General features: G+C 39.3%; 1 protein-coding gene across 3 annotated transcripts in view; it reads right to left on the bottom strand.

Annotated features, from left to right (window-relative positions):
- The window catches only part of Lpp (LIM domain containing preferred translocation partner in lipoma), a 606110-nt gene that overhangs the window by 440302 nt on the left and 143629 nt on the right, over nt 1-22179 (bottom strand). For all 3 annotated transcript variants that reach the window (XM_035444680.1, XM_035444681.1, XM_035444679.1), the window contains one exon: nt 3526-3591. The gene's annotated coding sequence lies outside the window, so the exon portion shown is untranslated. Of the gene's footprint in view, nt 1-3525; nt 3592-22179 lie in introns of those variants that run through there.

Consider the following 22179-nt stretch of genomic DNA (forward strand, 5'->3'; position numbering starts at 1 on the left):
ACAAGTGTGAAACAAAAAGAAACTTTGGTCCAGCATTGTCATTAACAAACCTAGAACCATTAGATTCTCTCCATGATCCCAAAATTTCCCAACTCTTAAGTTAGAAATGTTGGGGAGATTGACTCGTAAAAGACCCTCTGGCTTTGACATTCTGACTTGCCCTAACGAGCCTGATGATGATTTACACTGGACAACTCAGACAACAGAAGAGGAACTAACCTTTATTTAATGGTGTTAGTGGTAGGTGAGTTTACCAAATCCTTGAAAATGAGGATGCAGAACAATGGCATTGATAGAGCAGTGATTCTCAACCTGTGGGTCATGAACCCTCTGGCAAACCTCTAACTCCAAAAATATTTGCAGTACAGTTCATAACAGTAGCAAAATGACAGTTACGAAGTAGCAACAAAATAATTGTATACTTGGGGATCCCCACAGCATGAGGAACTGTATTAAAGGGTTTCAGCATTAGGAAGATTGACAGCCACTGGCATAGACGGCTGACTCCCTTCCTTTCTAACTTGAAACTGCATGTTGCTGGAGCTTGGGACAGCCAGGTGTTCAAAACCCAATCAAAGAATACACATACTCTAGAATTCCCATCAGTAACTGTGCTCTGTTAGATCAAAGAATCAAGGATTAGGCACAGTACCAATTTTCCACACAAGGCTCTGTGATGAAGTCACAGGATTTTGGAAACACAGCAGAAAGGGAGAAGGATGACATCCTAGTTACTAGAATATTAAACAGATGAAAAACCCTCATCAACTGGTTCACCTTTGTCTATTAGCAGATACTGGACTGGACTCAGAGGAAGGAGGCCCTGCCCAAGTTGACACAGCCAGCTGACACCAAGACTAGGGATAGTTATATTCTCATTGCGTCCAGCCCACATGACACACAGAACATACTGCTTCACTCCCCAAAGCAATGAGAGTCTATTCAGGGAGCAAAGGAAGAAATCCACACATGATTACTGCTTCTACCCCCATTTAAAAACAAAACAAAACAAAACAAAAAAAAACAAAACAACAACAAAAAAAAACAAGCAGCCATTGACTAAGATTATTCAAGGCAGACCAAGACAATTTCCCAAAACTGAAAATTCATAGGGCAATACAAGTAAGTCCATGAGAATTAATTTGGTATTAGTCCCCCAATGAGTCACCATGTAGAAAATGGAGACAGCCAATGGTCTGCAAGAGGCCAGAAGTCAGCTTTTGCTCTGGTAGAGACCGATTTGGAAATGATACCTCATGTTCTTTAAGAGTAAACAGGGTGTACAATTTCAAATCCCATGAAGTGTGGCTTTAAATAGATTTGGTTTGGAAACGGGACAAGGAACACACCACAGTTGGCGGATCAACATCAAAAGCAGAGGAAAAACAATGATTACACTCATTGATATCTGCTGACATGCATACTGTCGAGTCTAATTACGGATTTAAACTGCTATTCTTTATTATTCCCACTAATGCCCATTTTTACCACAAGACAGTTTTACATGTGTACATCATGCTCCCAGAGTATTTAGTTCTCCATCTTGCAAAGGTTGAGATAATTCTCTTAGTCCCCATGAGTCTGTAAGTCTGAAAGATAGGGATTACATTGCTGGATAGACAGATGACTGACAAACAGACATGGATGGGTGACAAACAGATACATAGGTAAGTAGGTAGATAGACAGACAAACATAGATAGATAGATAGATAGATAGATAGATAGATAGATAGACAGACAGACAGATGGATAAGCGGGTGGGTATAGGTAGTAGGTAGATAGAAGAAAACCCCCATTTTAAAGAGCAATTTTTGCACTTTTCAAGGTTTAAAATATTTCCTTTAGTGTTGAGACAGATTTTCAGTTGGGACAGTGAATGCAGCTAACTAAATAATCTTCAAAGCTTATTCTTTCACATTCCTTAGTGGAAGCTAAGGGATAAGCAAGTGATAACCACAGTCCATAAACAAACAGCTCTCTCAAGGAGGTCTCTGAAGTAGAAAATTTAGGTAGATTCACTTTTCAAATCCCCTTTGGTTTGAGCATTCTGACCTGTCTCAATGGGTCTAATGATTCACCTGGGGTAAGTCAGGGCACAGATGGGAATCTCCCTCTTCTTTATGGTGTTGACAGTGAGGGAACTTGCCAGATGCCCTGAAAGTTAGGCCCATAATGACATCAGAGAACAGAGGAAAGTTGACTTTCTTCCTTTCTAACTTGAAAGTACATGTCATGGGGGCTATCAAAAACTCTAACAAGAGATGTTTCAGGAAGTTCTCTTTTGATCTATCTGTCCATGAACACGATATGTTAGAAACAAGTTTTTGTATGGACATTTTATATAACATAATAGGACTAAAAGAAAAAATTTCTTGCATATTTTTGCATACCCAATTCTTGATAACATTTTCTTTTGTAAGAATAAGAAAAAAATCCAACTATACTCACAACTGAGCAAATTACAGAAGTTTTTCAATTCAATGTCACCCACCTGTTTGATATTTAGCATATCTGATAAATATTAGCTTTGAAATTACTATTAGCCTAAAACCATAATTTCCACTTGATTCTAAATTGGTAATTCCTGTGATTATGGGACAGTACCAAAAATTTCAGGTTTGTTTTTTTTGTTTGTTTGTTTGTTTTTAAGAACTGTGTGAAGTCATATTTGTAATTCATCATCACTGAAATAGTACACCAAAGTTATTAACAAAATGCTCTATGGAACAAATGGTTGATAGTAATCTAAATGATGAGTCCAAATCATAGACAGCTTTATTCTCCAAGGCCTCAGGTTAGGAACATCGTTTTGACAACTTCATCTCCTGGCAAAAAAGCTGAAAAGATCATATTGAACACAGAAGCATCACTGGGAGGTACAAATATCAGCAGCCGGCTGGCTCTAAGGGAAAATAGAGGAGCTGAACTAAAGATGTCCCCTTTCTCTGCTAACAGCCTCCATCTTCTCAGTAACCACATGCTGAGGATCTCCCCAATGATCTCTTTGTCCTTTGCAATAGATCACCAACAGAGGTGCTTCATTGCAACCTTGCAGTGGTTGGTGCAGGGCTAGATGGTTATCAGGCATATAAGATACAATGACTAACTCCTAGAAGCATTCATTAGTTCATTCGTTCAGAGCCAAACAATTCTGGCTACATAGTACAGTAAAAATTATACGCACAGAAGGAAAGCTGGGAAGACAAGGTGGAAAGCCAGCCTGCCATACACTAGCCAATGAACGGCATGATAAAATGGTGGAAAAGATTTCCTACTGTATAGCACCACTGTGGATTCTCATATGTTCATTAAATGTCAATTTTCCAGATTGTCTGGATGGACCCCTTTTAAGGAAAAATTAAACCAAGAAGGCTGAGAGGGCAAGTTACCTTCTTGGATATTTTTCATGATCCTCTTGAACATAAAGTACTTTTGTGTGTCTTCCATTGGGAATCAACATTAAGCATCATAGGTTCAAGTGCCTATTGTCATAATATGATTGTGAAGACTCCAATCCTCTCTTACCTCAAGCAGCTTCTGGCTTTTGGAATGGACAATGGACACAGGCTCAGCCAGATGATGTGTTAGTCTCTGTAAATTAAACAGGCAGGAGTTACTTGTGGGCACTGGACACCAAGACTACTTTAATCCATTAGTAAAAACAACCTTATATCTATGTAGAAATTTATTTTACAAAACATTGCCACATTCATGATCTCATTTCACCCCACATGAACCTGATGAAGAAGCAGGAAGAGATTATTCTCCTCATAAGTGAGATGTAGAACTTCATACAGGGGCAGAGAAGGACAAGAGAACTGGGAACTCGTGTGAAAATTTTCACAAATATAACATGAAAAGTGGTCATTAGTTCAGAAATGATGATTTGCCCAAGAATATTACCATACAATTATGTAGCAGAACATGAATTCAGAAGCAGGAGCTTTGCCACTAGCCTAGTCATCTACATTTTCTGTCTCTCCTTCACCTAGGTCATAAGGAGAAGGAACACACACAGCTCACTAACCTCATCTTTAAGTCTTGGTAACTATAGTCAAATCAGATGTCTGACTGGCCTGAGGAACAGCAACAGCACATGGCATTTAGAGCCAGTCAACTGTCTTCCTCTCTCCAATGGCCACGGGCAAGTTACTCAAGGTCCCCATTAACTTCCTCATGTGAGAATGAAGACTATCTATCTATACTACCTAGTCAAAACTGTCCTGAGCTAAACCTTTGGTAGGATGGCAGGACAGGGAGATTTTCCTGCATATCCAAGGTGCTCATGTACAAAATAATATTATGTAATATTTCTTTTCATGAAACAAACACACACTATGAGAGCATATTACAAGATGGCTAGTCCTGTGATTTGTAATCCTACTTATAAAATACCATGAAATTATCAATTTCATGTGGCCTCAACACACACACACACACACACACACACACACACACACACACACACACACACACACACACAGGAATACATATAGTATACCCGCACACATTCAAGTGTCTTCTCAAATCCCAAAACCTAAAGCCAGAGCTTTGGGTGGCACGGCTGCTCCTGGTTTGCAACCTTTCCAAGTCTGTGCCTACAGCACTGCCTGAGGCTCAAAGAAACGGAGCTGCTGGCAGAACTGCTGGAACAGAGAAAACTCATTTGAAATTTTACACAGAAGGATTGCAAACAGGTTCACTAAAATGTCCAGGTTTCATAAAGCATTCAAAATGTAATTGGGAAACATGGCTGGTAAGATGCCCTGCCAGCAACTCATCTCTTACCCCCCAAAGTCAAAACCTTAACCATCCTTTAACATCACACTTTATTTTGTAGTCTAGAAAATAGTGCATGCTCATTACAGCCTAAATCATGTTCATTATATGCTCAGTGAGTCTTTTCTGCCCCAACTTTACAAATCTAGCAACCAAACTTCAAAGGTCACAAAACTAACACAGAGCAGTTGAAAATTTATCCTTGAACCCTCATACCAAGCATTTGCCTCTTATATGAGGTGAAAAGCCTCCTGATTAGAGACAGTGACCTTACTTCAGGAACTGGAAAACAGAATGTAAAACAGAAATTACAATTAAGCAAAGAATGCAAAATTCAGAAAAAAATAAGTATCTCCTGTTTTCTCACATATGCAGAATGAAAAACAGATTTTTAGAAAGAATAAGGAGTGAGGGAGGGAGGGAAGAAGGGAGGGAGGAAGGCAGGGAGTTAAGAAACAAATGAAATGCAATGAAAGTAATGAATTTTAATGAAAGTTACAAAGATCCCACTTGAGAGAGGGGACACTGATAGAGCAAAGGGGTCCAAGAGTGGATGACATGTGAATGAACAGTACATTGTGTATACTGTGTACAGTTCATGATGAAAGTCAGTCTTGTATACAAGTAATATGTACTAAATGAAAACTTAACCCAAAAGTACACTTTAGTTTGTGATTATGCCTCACCACCAGGTAAAAGGGGAGAAACAACTTCCCATCTGTGGTCTTGTCAGAAGGCGACACATGACTGAGTGAAGCACAGTGCTCGGCTCTCGGTTAACATGAACACTTTCTCAGGCCTCCCCAGTCAAGTATAACAGATGCATTGTCCTCGCCCAACGTGTTAAAACACAAGCCACTAAACAAGAGTCTGCAGCTGTGGCTTTCATACAGACTTTCAGCAAAAACTCTCCTCACAGGGAGTGGAAAAGCTGAAGCCTTCGAGCCCTGCAGTTAACCAGCCTGTCCTGTGGTTTGAGTGTTATGTGTCCTCTGCAGATCTCAGGTGTTTCAGAAGGCAGTGAAACTCTTCATACCCCATAAAGGGACAGGACGACTGGCAAACCCCAGGACAACCTCTGGCAACGAAGCCAGACACCCTTGGTTACTTCTGTGATTCTTAAGTCTGCTGACTCAGAACCCAAAATGGAGGAATCATTTCTCAAACTACCTTTCTTCTCCCAGGAAGAATGTTCTCACCTCCAAGCAATTTCAACCAAAAATAATCAATATAATCAAGCTCATTGTAAATTCTCAACCTATTAGTTGGAATTTATGCAAAGCTAGGCTTAGAAACTAACTGAAAGTAAAATAGCATTATTAAAACTTTCTGTTTTATTTAAGATAAAAACCAAGCAGAAACATAAATCTGTATTGGAGAACAGTAAAAACAAGAAGAAAGACTGACAATAAAGACAGATACACACACACACACATAGAGAGAGAGAGAAAGATAGACAAAGAGAGACAGAGACAGAGAGATAGAAACACAGACCATGGTATACAATAGAGTCTATTTCAATGAGCTTTCCAAAAGGCATGGTTCAAATATATCACTTCAAGCAAGAAAGAAAATTTAAAATCCTAAAATGATTATTAACAAGATGTCTAAGTAGCAAAGTCAAATGTAACTAATGATTAATAAGACAGAGCTTTGCAGAAAAACAATTCTGCTGATGCCAAGTTAGCCCATCATCCCAGACATCTCTGAATAGGCAAAGTTGCCAAGCAAAGAGCCTGCGCGTGGAGAACTGAGGACCTGGTCCCTATGGAGTTCCCCAGTCTAATGGCCAGGGCTTGTAAGAAAAGATATGTTTTTCAGTTTCCCTTTTCATAGCTATAGACTATGGCTCCCTATAAACCACTTAGAGAACACCAAAAGTCATTTCATCTACACTTTTGTACTTCCATAAATTTCAAATGGCAAAAGGATTACTTATAGTAAGAATAATTTAAAGTAAATGGTGTTGTGATGTTAAATGTGGAATTCAGGCTCCAGAAGCAACTGAAATGTTAGATTAGGACAAAGGCATTGGATGACAACTATGTGTGGCCCACAATCCTGACCATCAAAGCCCAAGTGATTTTGAACTGCACTATCTCACCCACTGTTCTAAGATACTTATCAAGAATACAACATGTTCCATGGCTTATAAATGATCTGGTTGTCTCATTAAGGTAATGTTTGTCAGTATTTAATTGCTTCCCTCCCTGATTTTAATTTCCTCACCTGTCAGCATCGATCAGAAACAGTGAAATCATCTGACATACTGGCTGATTATGTTCAAATTAATCAAGTTTTTTTTTTTTTAAGTAAAATTGCTTTGGCCTGCAGGTAATGCACAACTTCATAATGTGATATGGCCTACAATGGAACATAAATGGAAGACTTTAGGGACCCTAAGGATAAATATAAGTTATTTTCACACCTACAGGACTGGACAGTAAAAGGCCAAGACTATCTTTAAAAGTAAATTTAATCAGCTGGTGTTCTCTGAACAACAGTGGACAGTGCCTGCCCACAGGCAGGAAGAGGTGTAATTATCTCAGAATATTTGAGAGATAGGTTAGGAAGGAAGAATAAACATGAGCTTACCTTATAATATAACTTAATAATGTGTATATATAATAACAGAAAATATAATCAGTAATAATCAATAATCTAGCTACTAGGGAAGTTGCATTTCATAATGACAACTGTTAACAGCTTGATATATGTATTTGGGCGCTGTTATTAGTAATTGTAGCAATCTTTGCATAAGAGGCAAAGATGAGGCTGAGAACAATAAAGGAAGTCTTTTTTTTTTTTAATGTGTTTAGGTGTTTTGCCCACACATTTGCCTGTGTACCATGTGTGTGACTGGTGCCTAGTAGAGGATATCAGATCCTCTGGGGAACTGGAGCTACAGACAGCTGTGAGATGCCATGTGGGTGCAGGAAATCTAACCCAGGTCCTCTAGATGAGCGGCAAGTGCTGAGCTATCTCTCCAGATCCAGCAAAACAACTAGACACCTATTAATGGACAAGTCTGGACTCGTGATCTATGTGAACTGAGCAATGCATCACAATTACTCAGAAGAGAGGAAGGGAAACAGTGTAGGTCCTCCATACATAATTATTCTGATATTATCTATCAGAAACAGTGTTTAAAATACACTTAGGAAACATCAAACACTAAACTCTTTTAGAGGAAATAAATGAAATGATAGGAAAATAAATACTCTGTAAGGTGACCTGGCATGAGACTGTTTTAATACACTAATGTTATTCACACCTAGAAATAGACAGGTGCATGCATGTAATAATAACTGTGTCGCAAAGTGAGCCCATAAGAGTGGTAAGCCTGCATATGAGTCACCTGTGCCCATTTGGAGGGTCCTGAATTGAACAGAAGAAAGGAAGCCACTGGGTTCATGCAATAGGGGGAGGGAGAGGAGGCAGGGGAATATAAATAAAGGTTAGGTCTTATAAAGAAAACAGCTTTAGAACCTCAAGAGGTCGAGTATGAGCCACTGAGAAATTTCATGACTAGGAAAACTATTTCTGCAGAAAAAAAATTAAACTCTAGGTGAAAAATACAAAAGGAAATAAGCCTACTGAAGTTGCAAGTTTTCACAAGTTTTTCACAGCTGTGTTGGTAAAATCCAGTGCCCTGGGGACAAGGGGACACATAAAAGAATAACTGTTGAAATAATATATTCTAAAACTCAAGTGTAAGTATTATTTTAAAAGCAAAACTATTGCATAGAAAAACAATTAATCTAGCTAGAAGTAACATATATAATACATACAACTGTTATCAGGGTCCTAAGGTAGAAAATGGGGGTGTGTAATCCAAAAAATACAATGCGGCAAATATGCAGAATGAACAAGTCAATTACCTAATATAAATCATAAGGACTCTTAATAGTAAAAGGACTAATAAAAGTTTTTTTTTCTTTCTAAACAAACGGATAGCTGTCCTTGTCACATAAGAACTGGATATGGTAGATATGTTAAATGTATTGGACTATACTGGTCATTCTACTAAATGTATATCTATTGTTATGGATATAAAAGATACCCAATAATTTTTAAAAGGAAAAAAATTTGCACCCAAAAATTTCACAGTAAATAAAATTTGTGGAGTAATATTTAAAAAAAGTTTCAGAACAAAGTTAGATATCTTAAATACATTTATCCTTTAAATTATTTTTTGGAAGTCATTACCAAATCTACTTTACATCTGGAGTAACCAGAACCTAGAAAGATTAAGTGAAGTCTAAAGAGATGTCTCAGTGGTTAAGAGCACTTGCTGTGCCGGGCACACCTTTAATCCCAGCACTCGGGAGGCAGAGGCAGGCAGATCTCTGTGAGTTCAAGACCAGCCTGGTCTACAAGAGCTAGTTCCAGGACAGCCTCCAAAGCCACAGAGAAACCCTGTCTCGAAAAACAAAAACAAAAACAAACAAAAAAAAAACAAAAAAAAAAAAAACAAAAAAAAGCACTTGTTGCTCTTGCACAGGACCAGGGTTTTGGCTCCCAGGACTAACACTGAAGTTCACAATCATCCGAAACACCAGTTACAGGGGATCCAACTCCCTCTTCTGACATCCCCAGGGCCCTAGATATGTAAGAGGTACACAGACAGGCAAACACTCATGCATGCAAAATCAAGTCATTAAAATAAAGAGTAAATACCCTAATTAAGCTTACAATTACCTGGGACGTGTCATGCTAGAAAGTATATTGTAAAGTATATTATAGCTTTTAGATTTACAGCCTCCTACTGCATCCAGCATGTTCTCAGAACACAGAGAGGAGGGCCTGAAGGAGGCCCTAGAGTGGAACAGCATGAAGAAATCCAGAGGATGACATAGAAAAGACAAAAACAGTGTTTATCCAAGTGAGAGGGAAATGTTGGTGACAGGAACGCACTGAAGGAAATAACCAGGAGGAACTAAAGCTGCCCCTTCGGATATGCCTGTGTAAACCATGCACATGTGAACACTACAACACGAAGACTGAAATAACAGAAAACTCTGTTTCAGAACAATTTGGAAGACCACTCTAAATGCCAGGCTGTCCACAGGAGAACACAACTGTTTCATCCACAGCTTGGATTTATCAAAGAGGGGTCAAACTGCCATCTGTAAGGGAAGCCATGTGTCATATCATGACCATAACAGGGAGTCTGCAGTGAAGGATAGGAAATTGCATTCTGTGTTTCAGAGGCTTAAGCAGCCCAACCTGAGGAGAAAAACAAGATCGCAGGTCTCTGGATAAAACTTTGGAACAAGGCTTCTAGAAAGGAGTCCTGGATAAAAACTATTCAACATATCCAGGCCCTCCTGGGATTCATCAAGGATGAGCACATTCTATTGTCCTTCCTTGTTTTTCAAGTGAATGATGCAGGGTGTTACCCAACTGCAAGGAGGCAGAACATGTTAGCGTTCAATCAGCTGCTGTACTAAGTCAGCCACCAAAGTCATGGAACTGCAGTTCTAATTCACTAAGGAAGCCTAAAATCCAATCAGATCACACTTAAGGGTGACTGAGAAAGACAATGAGGAATCAGGAAGAAATTCCTACTATTTAACTCGAAAAGTTCACAGGTGGAAGAGAGCCAGCAAATGTTAGAGGAAATGAGAACCTGTGAAAGAACACCCAGTCCCTTTGCAATTACGACCATGTATTCAAGAAGCTGCAACCTACTTGTATTTATCAGCAAGGACCAGTGTCCCACGCCCAGTCCCCATGCTACCCTAAAGCGGAAGTGACATACAGATATATGTGCAGTCGCTAGGTCTACTTCTACCACCTTCCTATTTTTCCACAGTTTCACAGTTGAGTTTTCACTAAACAAAACAAATCACAGAAAATAGTATCCACAGCTAAAAGGGAAAGAAGGAAAATTTTATTATATTATTTATATTATTCCATCCCTGATGGAAATGAAGAGAGAAAGAGGGAATAGTGGAATGAACACAAAGGAGAAGGGGGTAAGGGGAAAGTAGAGGATCCAAACTGAAATCCAAGAAGTGGTTTTTGAGGTAACAGAAACGCAATGGCTTTCAATTGATCATACAGTATACATGTGTCATCCCATAATTCTGCACAATCATTAAAACATACAAACTAGAATATGCTCAGTGGTAGAGCAGTTGACTGTCATGTACAAGTTGACTGGTTCCATCTAGAACACTGAAAGATAAGCAAGCAAATAAAAGGCCCAGATTTCCTCCAGTTACTCAAAAGGAGAGGTCCATGATCATGTAGGAGTCCCCAAGACCTGAGCAGGACACCCCAAGTTCAAAACTCTTTTTAGAATACACTAGATACGATAAACTTTCTCAGTATGCTGACATTTGCACCAATTACATATCAATGGTCATGTGCCAAAGTGCTGACAACTGCTGCACTTTTCAATGAACCAAGGCAGTGGCAGAAAATGGTACTGGTAGTCACTGTACTTGCTACCTTTTGTTGCATACAATAAAGCTGGGGAAAAAAAGCAGTTTTACTTGAGACTTTCACTGATACATACTATCAATGTTACTATCTCTAAATTCTTTAGTACAAACCTATTTGATACTCTGAGGAAATGTCAAGTATTAAGGAAATGTCTATGTTAAAAAAACAAGCAATAATAGTTATTTCTAAACCTGTCCCTGAGTGATGGCCTTGAGAGATGCTAACTGACCATTCCATGGAGCCTGAAACAGTAATGAGCAAACCTATGTTCTCTTCCTTTAAAAAAAAATTAATTAGCATATGAAATATCAGGTTTCATTGGGGCACTTTTTTTTCTTACAATTAAGGAAGAAACCACAGATCCTGCCCCCCCCACCACCACCACCCCTTCTCCCAAGGATCTCAAAAAAACATGGCATATCAAGTTGCAGTAAAACTAAGCACTTCCCCTCATAGTACGGCTGGATAAGGTAACCCAGTATGAAAAGTAGGGTCCCAAAAGTCAGCAAACAAGTCAGAGACAACCCCTTCTTCCACTGTTAGGAGTCCCACGGGAGGACCAAGCTACACAACTGTCACATATATCTAGAGGGCATAGGTGACTCCCATGCAGGATCCCTGGTTGTCAATTCAGTCTCTGTAAACCCCTAGGAGCCCAAGTCAGTTGATTCTGTAGGTTTCCTTGTGGTATTATTGATCCCCTAAATCCTATAATCCTTCCTCCTTCTCCTCTGCAGGATTCCCTAAGCTCAGCCTAATGTTTGGCTGTAGATCTCTACATCTGTTTCTATCAGTTGCTGGATGAAGCCTCTCTGATGTCAACTGGACTAGACACCAATCCCAGAATATCCTACAAGCAGAACAGACTCTAGGTCAAAGGTTTTGTGGCTAGGGTGGTGTCCCAACATTCCACTGGAAGTCTTGTCTGGTCACAGGAGATGGCCAGTTCAGGCTCTGTATTCCCTATTGCTAGGACTCTTAGGTGGGGTCCTCCTTATAGATTCCTGGGAGCTTCCATTGTGCCAGGTCTACCTGACTGGTTTCTTCTTAATTGCCACCAATTTCTTAGCTCCAGCTGACCAGCATCAAGTATCCACGAAAAGAGCTTAAGTAGCTCTGATATCTTGTTAATCACAGCTGATTCTTCAGCCCCAGCTAGCTAGAACCACAGAATCTTAATTCATAATAACAAATGGGCCTCATACAATCCCTCTGAAACTCCACTAGCCAGGCCACCATCCTCTGCACTGCCCTCAACATACTTATCTTCCAAGCTCCCACAAAACATCCTACACACACGGCTCTTAAATCTCATTAGCTCTTCTAGCCAAAGTTCCACAGTCCTTACACAATCCTCCCTAAAACATGGGCAAGTCCCTCATAGCAATACTTTAAAACACTACTACCAATGTATTTTAGTTAGGATTTCTTTTGCTGCAACCAAACAGCATGGCCATAAAGCAAGTTGGGAAGGAAAGGGTTTATTCAGCTTACACTTCCAAACCGGATCACTTATGTTCCCATCCCCACCTACCCCCAGTCCACCTACAAAATCTATTCTATTTCCCCTTCCCAGGGAGATCCAAGCATCCCCATCTTGAGCCCTCCTTGTTACCTAGCTTCTTTGCACTTGTGTATTGTAGCCTGGCTGTCTTTATAGCTAGTAACCACTTACAAGTGAGTACATACCATGTTTGTCTTTCTGGATCTAGGTTTACATCATTCACAATGATTTTTCTAGTTCCATCCATTTGCCTGCAAATAGCATGATGTTACTTGTTATTAACAGCTGAGTAATACTCCATTGTGTTAAAAAAAAAAAAAACTAACATCATGCTATTTGCAGGCAAATGGATCCATTCTTCAGTTGAGGGACATCTAGGTTCTTTCTAGGTTCTGGATTTTTACTAATAAAACTACTCTGACACAGTTGAGAAAGTGTCCTATGATATGACTGAACATCCTTTTAGTATATGCCCAAGAGTCGTATCGCTGGGTCTTGAGGTAGATTGATTCTCAATTTTCTTAGAAACCACCATACTGATTTCCAAAGTGGCTATATAAGTTTGCACTCCCACCAGCAATGGAGGAGTGTTCCCCTACTCCACATCCTCTCCAGCATCAGCTTTCATTTGTGTTTTGATCTTAGCCAGTCTGACAGTTGTAACATGGAATCTCAAGTCATTTGATTTGCATTCCACTGATGGCTAAGGATGGTAAATATTTTTTAAGTGTTTATCTGCTATTTGAGATTCCTCTGTTGAGAATTCTGTTTAGATCTGTACCCCATTTTTAATTGGATTATTCTGTTTGTTGATGTATAGTTTCTTGAGTTCTTTTTGTACTTTGGAAATTAGTTCTCTGTTAGATGTGGGGGTTGGTGAAGATTTTTATCCCATGCTGTGGGCTGACATTTCGTCCTACTGACAGTGTGAAGGTTTTCAGGTTCATGAGGTTCCATTTACTAATTGTAAATCTTAGACTTGAGCTATCAGTGTTCTGTTCTGGAAGTTTGCTCCTGTACCAAAGCACTCAAAGCTCTTTCCCAGTTTCTCTTCTATCAGATTCAGTACATCTGGTTTTATGCTGAGGTCTTTGATCCACTTGGACTTGAGTTTTGTGCAGGGTGATAGATGTGGACCTATTTGCATTCATCTACATGCAGACATTCAGTTATATCAGCATCACTTGTTGAAGATGTTTTCTTTTTTCCATTGTATAATTTTGACTTCTTTGTCAAAAAATCAGGTGTCCATAGGTTTGTGGGTTAACACCTGGGTCTTCGATTCCATTTCTCAACCTGTCTCAAACTCAAGTTCTTTAAGTACATGGTTACATAGACTTTCTAAAGGATAGGCCGAGGAAAACAATCAGTAACATTTGGTATTAATAACAATATAAGTTTTAAAATGAAAAAAATGAGAATTCTGATAGTCTGAAAGATACCACTGTGCATCTAACTATTGAACTGTTTCCTTTTTCCAATAAAATTTTTGATGAAATTCATAAAGATGACTCTTGTCATATGGAATGAAATGTGGCAGCTTTTGCATGATCTGAATAACTCAGCAAAAGTGCATTTTTAGATGATGGACACATGATGTTATGAAATCTCAGGAGACCCAGTGAATAGGCCAGTGGGTTTCAATACATATAGTGCAGAAGTGTTATTATGTTAATTTCAGATTCCTCATTAAAACTAACCTTTAAGAAATTACCAAATCTCAGTAATTATTGAGACTAAGCTTTGGTATAGTATCAAAAAAGAAAATTTCCTTTTTATTTCTTTCTCCTTCCTTCCTCTTCCAACTAGATAACTGTTTTGAGACTGGAATTTCTTTGTAATCTTCAATCAAAAAAAAATGCATCACGACAAGTGAAATGCAGACTCCAGACACTGTCTCACTTTTGTTTTCTTCTGTTTTCTTTGGGAGATGTACTTCTTGAGGCTAGGGAGATGGAGCAGCAGTTAAAATGCCTGCTTCACAGGCAAGAGGTCTCAAGTTTAATTCCCAAATCCTATGTAAAACACTGGATGGGTATGGCTGTGAACCCTGTCTTGGAAGGCAAGAGACCAGGGATCCCATGAGCAAGCTGCCTAACCAGACATGTATTAAGGGTGAGCTCTGGGTGTGACTGAGATACCCTCCCCATCAAAATGAAGTGAAAGCCTAATTGAAGAAGTTTCCCAATTTCAAGGTCAGACCTATACAGGAAAATACACACACATACATGATCCCATCCACATGCATCCATGTTAACAAATATACATATGTACAGACACCATTCATACGTGAAAAAGGCAGAGGTTGTAAAACGTACCTTTTTTGTTTGCTCTGACAGCACATCAATGAAAATGTAGTTTTCATGCAAACATTTTCATTGGTAATCTTTTCTAATTCTAAATTTCTAGTATGAGAGATAATATTAGATCTAATGCAGTTGAATAAAAGTTCATTTTTCATGAGTTTAAAGGAATTCAGAGATGAAGTCATTGGACTAGGAGGGATTTAAGCTCTCTCCCTGCTCAGTAGAATCTTTAGATTCTAAAGCCAGGAGAAGAGAAACACCTGTTATCTGTTCATTCTTGGGAAATGGAATTTTTACAGAGCCTCTGGAACAACTGTGTATAAACTCACTATGCAGTAGACCATTCCTTAGTAAAAGTAATCATACACTGTTTATCTTCCTTGAAGCACTGGTTACAAGTTACTCAAATCGGAATACATCTGTCCCTACTACTTGATCTATTCTCTTTTCTTGATTTTGAGCCTGTTCCTTATTGTAAAGTAAGAATAGTGAGGGTACGTTGTAAGAAACAAGGTAGACCCAATGAATAACCCATGAGATAACAATATGCTCATCATCTAGGATAAACACTCACCATACCTTACCCATTGTTATTTTATCTCAGACATTTCTTACCAATAAAGCTTATATGCAATGTTCTCAAAACATAGAAAGACTGTCTAACCATATACAGCCACTGGCTCAAAACGGGCCACAGTAGAGGACTCATTGGGTTAGACATAGAAGAGAAATCTATTGCTTTGCACAAAGAATACATCAGAGAGAATATGAAGATGACAGGGTACTGGTTTCTCACCTCAAGAGAAGAAGACTTAAACTTTGCCAGGAACGAAATCAGGATTGTGAATATGACCAAGAAAATATGTATGTTCCAAAACTTATGCATTCCAGTGAGCAAGTAGCTCAACCATGGTCATTCACTGACAAGGAAGAAAGGGAGTGAAGAGTCCAACCAAGTCCAATCATAATTTGATAAGACAGAACTTTTTCCACTTCTCCTTTGACTAAACAAAAGTCTTATTCAACACTATCCCTATACTTCATTTAAAATCCAAAAAGCATAAGATTGGGGAAAGTGGGGGTGCTTGTCTATCCAAGGTCAGAGCCAAAGACAAAAAGATGCTCTCATTTTTCTAAGAATAGACTGTAAGCGGGAAAGTGAGGAAGAGAAAACCCTGATGATTCCCTAGGTTAGAAATATAATGCTGGAGAACAGGCATACAAAAGTCACACAGAATTCACAGATAAATATATAAAGGAGGTAATCATTAAAGTAATTATATTAGTCAGGTGTAAGTTCACGTGTAAAGAAAAAAAGAGCACAGCGACCCCTTTATTTGACTTTTCCTCATTAACTTAAAGTAAAATCACCTCCAGCAGCATCTTCACAGCCTGTGGGGCCTCGAGGGCTGATTTAACAGGACGATACGTTATACTTGTAGACTAATGTATAGAAACGATCATCCCCTTAACAGCACTTGGATCTTCAATCAGGAAATTCAATTTTAGCTGCAAAACTATGTTTTGGCAAAAGTGCAATTGAACTCAGTGTACTTGTCACATTTCTAAATATACTCCGGTCACCATGACAACAAGGGAGACTGATGGATTGCTTAAAAGAGTACGGTATATTTAATTGTCAGCATTTTAAACTGACTCAGAAAAAAATGCTGTGTGATAGGTCTACTCACCACGGTTACAGCTGGCTGAGTCCATAATAATAAAAGGTTCATATACGCACATCACTAATGTGCGCAAAATGAACGTAAAAGTCAGAAGGTCTGGTATTTCCAGCCACACCAAACACCAAACTGGAGGTATAGAAAGAGTTTTTTTCCCATTCAAGTGAGACTCTCCCAAAATGGTCAGGTCAATTCAGAATCTTCATCTGTGCCCAGGGCCAGAAAAGAAAGCCTAGATCAAACCCCAGTTCCTGTTCCCTTTCTTAGACAAAAGGAAAACAACAAGCACTTGATGAATTTTCTCGAGGCGTACCTACAATCAGTAATGAAAGAGATGCTGTGCTTCCTGTAGACCTGTTTTCAAGTGGCATTCTCTAGGATCCAACCATTTCCTAATCAAACACTTCCTGAGCAAACGTAACTATGGGAAGGGATTTTCTGCAAACCAAGTCTTTCAATGTGACAAGCAAACATAGGCCCTACCCTCAAGGAGCTGACATCCTAAGACAAAAGGAAGATAAAAATATAGATTAGCAATCCATTAATGAGAATGAAACAATCAAGTTTATTGATCATCTGTTTACTGCACAGAGTGTATCATATATAATAGAAAACTCTCCTAGAACAGGTACCTCCTGCCAAGAGTTTGAAACATGAATAAAGGAAACAAAAACATCCCAATACTAGCGGTATGCACAAGACAGAATATAAAAACAGGACAACAGAAGAAAACATCAAACAGGATGCTTGAGTTCAAGATTAGGGATGGTCTCTTAAAGACCTGGCACTTGAGGTCCTTACATTATGACTCTATTATCAATTTCATCTAAGATAAGAGGACTGTCAAGTAAAAACAAACTTGATTTATACACTGGGCCAAGGACAAACCTGTATGTCTAGAGTTCAGCAAGTGAAATGATGAGTGGTGATAGCATATCACGTAGGGCCTCAAGGACCATGGAAACATTCCTTAAATGTTTCCAAACAAAAGAAAATCCACTCTGTGTTTTCCAAGGGAAAGCTGGGTTAATATGGCACACTCAAAAATTTTAGGGGATCCCTCTATGAGGTACAGAAAGAGACCACAGCAGATTTACTGTGATGTTCAAAATAATGGTTTGGGTGAATTGAAAAGGGCAGTTCAGTCCCAGTCAGGGAGAACTCTGGAAAGAGGATAAACATACACTGGCAAGCATGTGGTAAAATGGGTAAGACAGAGGCCCTGAACCATGTGAGGAAACATGACCATGATCCAACCAGCAGGTCTGGGTGAGGATTAATAAGTGGCTTTCCAGCAAGCTCTCAGATTTTACTACTGCTCTGTGGACCACATTCAGAGAACTGCCTAAGGAACTACAGAGGCAGCAACACAATTAGGAGGGGAAGGAAAGAGAGTTTAGGGTCGAGTAGAATAGGCAGACTATGAAGAAGAGAAGGAAAAAAATCAAGAGGTAAGAAAATAATTGAAGTTAAAGGAAAAATGATGTATCAATTAGTAAACTATTGAATTATTGATTCCAAACTTACTGACACCTTACCACTATAGAACCATGTAGTTTCTATCTATCCCATGCAGAATACTTTCACAACCAATTTCATCTAGCCAAAAGTCTAGAGTCATGGGAAATGGTTATGGCTATAGACAATAATAAAAACAGCGGTCGTTTGTTGAGAGCCTAGTTTCCGTCAGTTACAGGTGCGCTGTCTTCTAACCTGACAACAGCTTCACTTTAATTTAGCAAATGTCAAACTGGTGCTCACAGACATTGATTGTGTAACATTCAGAATCACATCAGAATCATTTGGACTCCTTCATGCAACAAACCCTAACGTCAGGAGCCCATCTTTCACCCTGCCTACAATACTGAATTTAGGGAGCAGTGGCATGCTCACTTGGAACACTGATCTTCAACATCAGACTTCCCTTTTCCTGTAACTCACGACTCCACCTGACAAATTCTGACGCGGACTCAGCGGTGGCATGAAGCACTTGAAGGAGAAGCAGCTGGTCCAGCAGAAGCTGGGATTTATTTCGGACCTGGAACATAGCTTGAGTAGTGCCCAGGCCATTCCCTAATCCCATCAAAGGTGCTAAAGTCTCCATTCTCCTAGCACAGGACACTTCTACAGCCCCACACTTAACTTCAAACTTATGAAACATGGTCTGCAAAAGAAAAGGAGTTGTACCTCCACACAGTGGTGTGCTTGCAGCAAGGATGTGAGAAAGAGGCCTGCACTGTTGAAGATGCATGGTGAATGGCAAGAGATATTGACAAGACATCAGCAGCTAAGAAAGATGAGCTTAGATGCTTCTCCCCACCACAGGAAGTGGGTAAGAAATGAGCCACAAAATCTACCCTCTAGTCCTCCACACTGTGCTTCCCCAAGATCATTCAAAGGTATGGCTCCATAGGCCTGACAAAGGAGACATCTCAGGCAGGAAGAAGAAAGGATGCTTTTAGGCTCTCTCTCTCTCTCTCTCTCTCTCTCTCTCTCTCTCTCTCTCTCTCTCTCCCTCCCTCCCTCCCTCCCTCTTTCTCTTTTTATTTGTTCCTTCTCAAGTAATAACTATTAATTGTGCTATGTGGGCAGCACTGAGATCAGTCTACCGGGAAGCCAGCACAAATCCATCAAGTGCTTTTAGCCCAAGCTTTTTAGAAGCAATTGCTTACCACATTTTCACTGTTCTTTTTCTCACAGCTAGAATTAAAGTGGACTTTACCACACAACCACTCCAATGCCCTTCTCTCTCCTCCGAAGTGAGGACAGAAGAGGGTTATTGGTCTATGACCAGCAAAATCAGACATATGTGGAAAAAATCTATTAATTCAGTGTTTATAAATCCCAAGTATCAGCAGGAGACAGGTATCCTACATACATTAAGGAATAACAGTATTTTGTAAGGCAGAAGACACTGGACAACTTTAGGCACATGAACAAAAAAAAAAAAAAAAAAAGAATGTTCACTGGCAATGAGCTGTTTGCCTCAAGTGACACAACTAGCAAATAGCAGAGCCTGGAAGCAAACGGGGTCTTCAGCATTGTCACTCACGAGAGTAACCAGTATTTTCCTTTCTGTTCTACAGGAGAATCAAGTAGGCTATGCCTAAGTAGAATTAGAAAGCAATGGAGGGATAATAGATTCTGGAAGGATGGACCCTGAACAAGAAGGCCACACTATGCCTGGTTTTGGGGTGCCCTTAGCTGGAAGAATCGAAGCTCTTGAATCTACCCTGACAAAATAACAACACACAAAACCTGGTCCATCACCAAGTACTAGGCTGCACACCACATGAGAAAGAGTTAAACGAAAGTACAGAATGCAAGACTGGGGGCCTCTAGTTCAGAGAGCATTTGGCTCATTATAAAGTATAATACAATAAAATAAGGAGAGAAAAAGTCAATTTAGTCTAAGATTAAACCTGCTCTTCCACTATTATCCACACATCCTCTGACAGATAGGCATAGGTAAGGATCAAAGCACAGAAGAACGGAGACTAAGCTAGACTGGAGGCATTCACAGAACATCTGAGCAGAGGTGAGGATTAACATGTGTAGGCAGCATTCTGTTCTATCTCCCTCACCCAGAGGGGGTGTGAGGTTAAGTATTTTGAAAGATTCTTTATCAGGATCGGAGCTGACAGGGATACCTGATGAGAATAGTAATTACATCAAGAAGTAAATAAACACTTGCCTCCATGTTCTTTATTTGGGGTGACTGTCTTAAGAAAATGAGTTGCCTTTTAAAGGTATGCATTTCTCTTTCCCGGTAAATATAGGGTAGCTTCATAAAATGTTCTCCTTTGCAAAGGCATTTTCATTTCTCAACAAGCAGCTACCTAGCATACATGTGTGTGGACATTTGGGCAGAGAAAAGATGAGAAAAGATGTGGTCCTTACATTCAAAAAGCCAAAAACTGATACCTGTGGCCAATCACAAAATGCTGTGGCTTTCTTTCTTTCTTTCTTTCTTTCTTTCTTTCTTTTTTTTTAAGGCAGCAAGTTATGTTCTCAATTATGAAAATACCAAATGTCAGATTCTTCTCCAGTCCAAGCAATAATATAAAAGCAGCCAATTCTCCTGAACCAGAATATTTTTAATGAAAATTATGACTGTTGAAGCTTTCTTTTATAATGCCAATTTTTATTAGACCTCAGAATGAGAACACAGGCCACTTTACTGTGTCCCACATTCTCCCCAGGCTCTGCCACAGCACTGTTCAACAGACATGTAAGACAAGCCATATAAATAATTTTGAATTTTCTAGTAGCTATGCTTTCAAAAATGTTAAAACTTTATTTTACAAATGTATACAAAATATAGTCCTTTGGACACACAGCACTAGTCACATTTTAGGCACCAAAAACAACACCTGGTAATGGTGGCTGCCATTCTGGACAGCACATCACCAACTCTCTACCACTTACTTCACCCTCCCAGTCTACAAGCAGTACACAGGATCTGATGAAGATACAGAGATAGGTTTAATAACAGTTCTCAAGATTCAGATATAGTTTCCCTTGATTGTGCACCTTAGGACCAAAACCCTCTAAGACATTGTGATCAAAAATGGTTCCATCCATATGTGAAGATGAGGAAAGCAAACATGGCCAAGGGATACTGACAAAGAGGCAGTCCACCCATAGAAGTACAGACAGCATCACATTTGAGACTTGGGGTTTTACCCTCAGGCCTTCTGTGGCTTGAAACCATGTTCCTGTTCCAATTCTAATTACCAGTATAGCTTCTTGCCAACCCTCTGTCCAACCTTGGAAGATAACACAAAGTAGTTCAACCAAAAGTACTAAGGCCTGCTGAATAAAGACACTTAAAGTATTGAAAAACCATATTTTATCTATAACTTTGATCTGGGGCTCATCAGCAAAGTAATTTCTACACTTGTAGAATAAAATAGCACTCTCTCCAATTCTTCCTGACTCATGGATGAGTGGTGAGCATCCATTAAGCCATAATTACCAACGAATGGACATTTTCAGAGGTCAGTGTGAAAGATAGACATCTTTCACTCCTTCCTACCTTTCCCTAGTATACCCTTCCCACAGGAGACTCATTTTGTAACAAACCCCAGTCCATGTGGGTCACTGACCAGGTATATACAAACTTAAAACTACAATTTATCTCATCTATCCATCAAGTGGGCTCAGGATTCAGGCTTGAAGGCTAAGAACACCAAGCTCCAACATGGTTTTTAATTATAAGCTATATGTTCTAGTTGAGGTTGGGAAACCACAAGCTTTTGGAATCTAGGTTCTCTGTTATCAATCAGTATAAACATTAGCCAGTAATGGGTAAAGTTGTCAAAGTGTTAAGAGTGCAAGATAATCAGTTTTCCACTGTAACATAAAATAAAACAAAACAAAACTGGCTAACACTAAGGCAGTATCACCAGTCGAAAGTCACATTGAGACCATATACTCACTGACATGGAATCAA

This window comes from Cricetulus griseus, chromosome 4, assembly GCF_003668045.3.
Source record: "Cricetulus griseus strain 17A/GY chromosome 4, alternate assembly CriGri-PICRH-1.0, whole genome shotgun sequence".
Classification (NCBI taxonomy): Eukaryota; Metazoa; Chordata; class Mammalia; order Rodentia; family Cricetidae; genus Cricetulus; species Cricetulus griseus.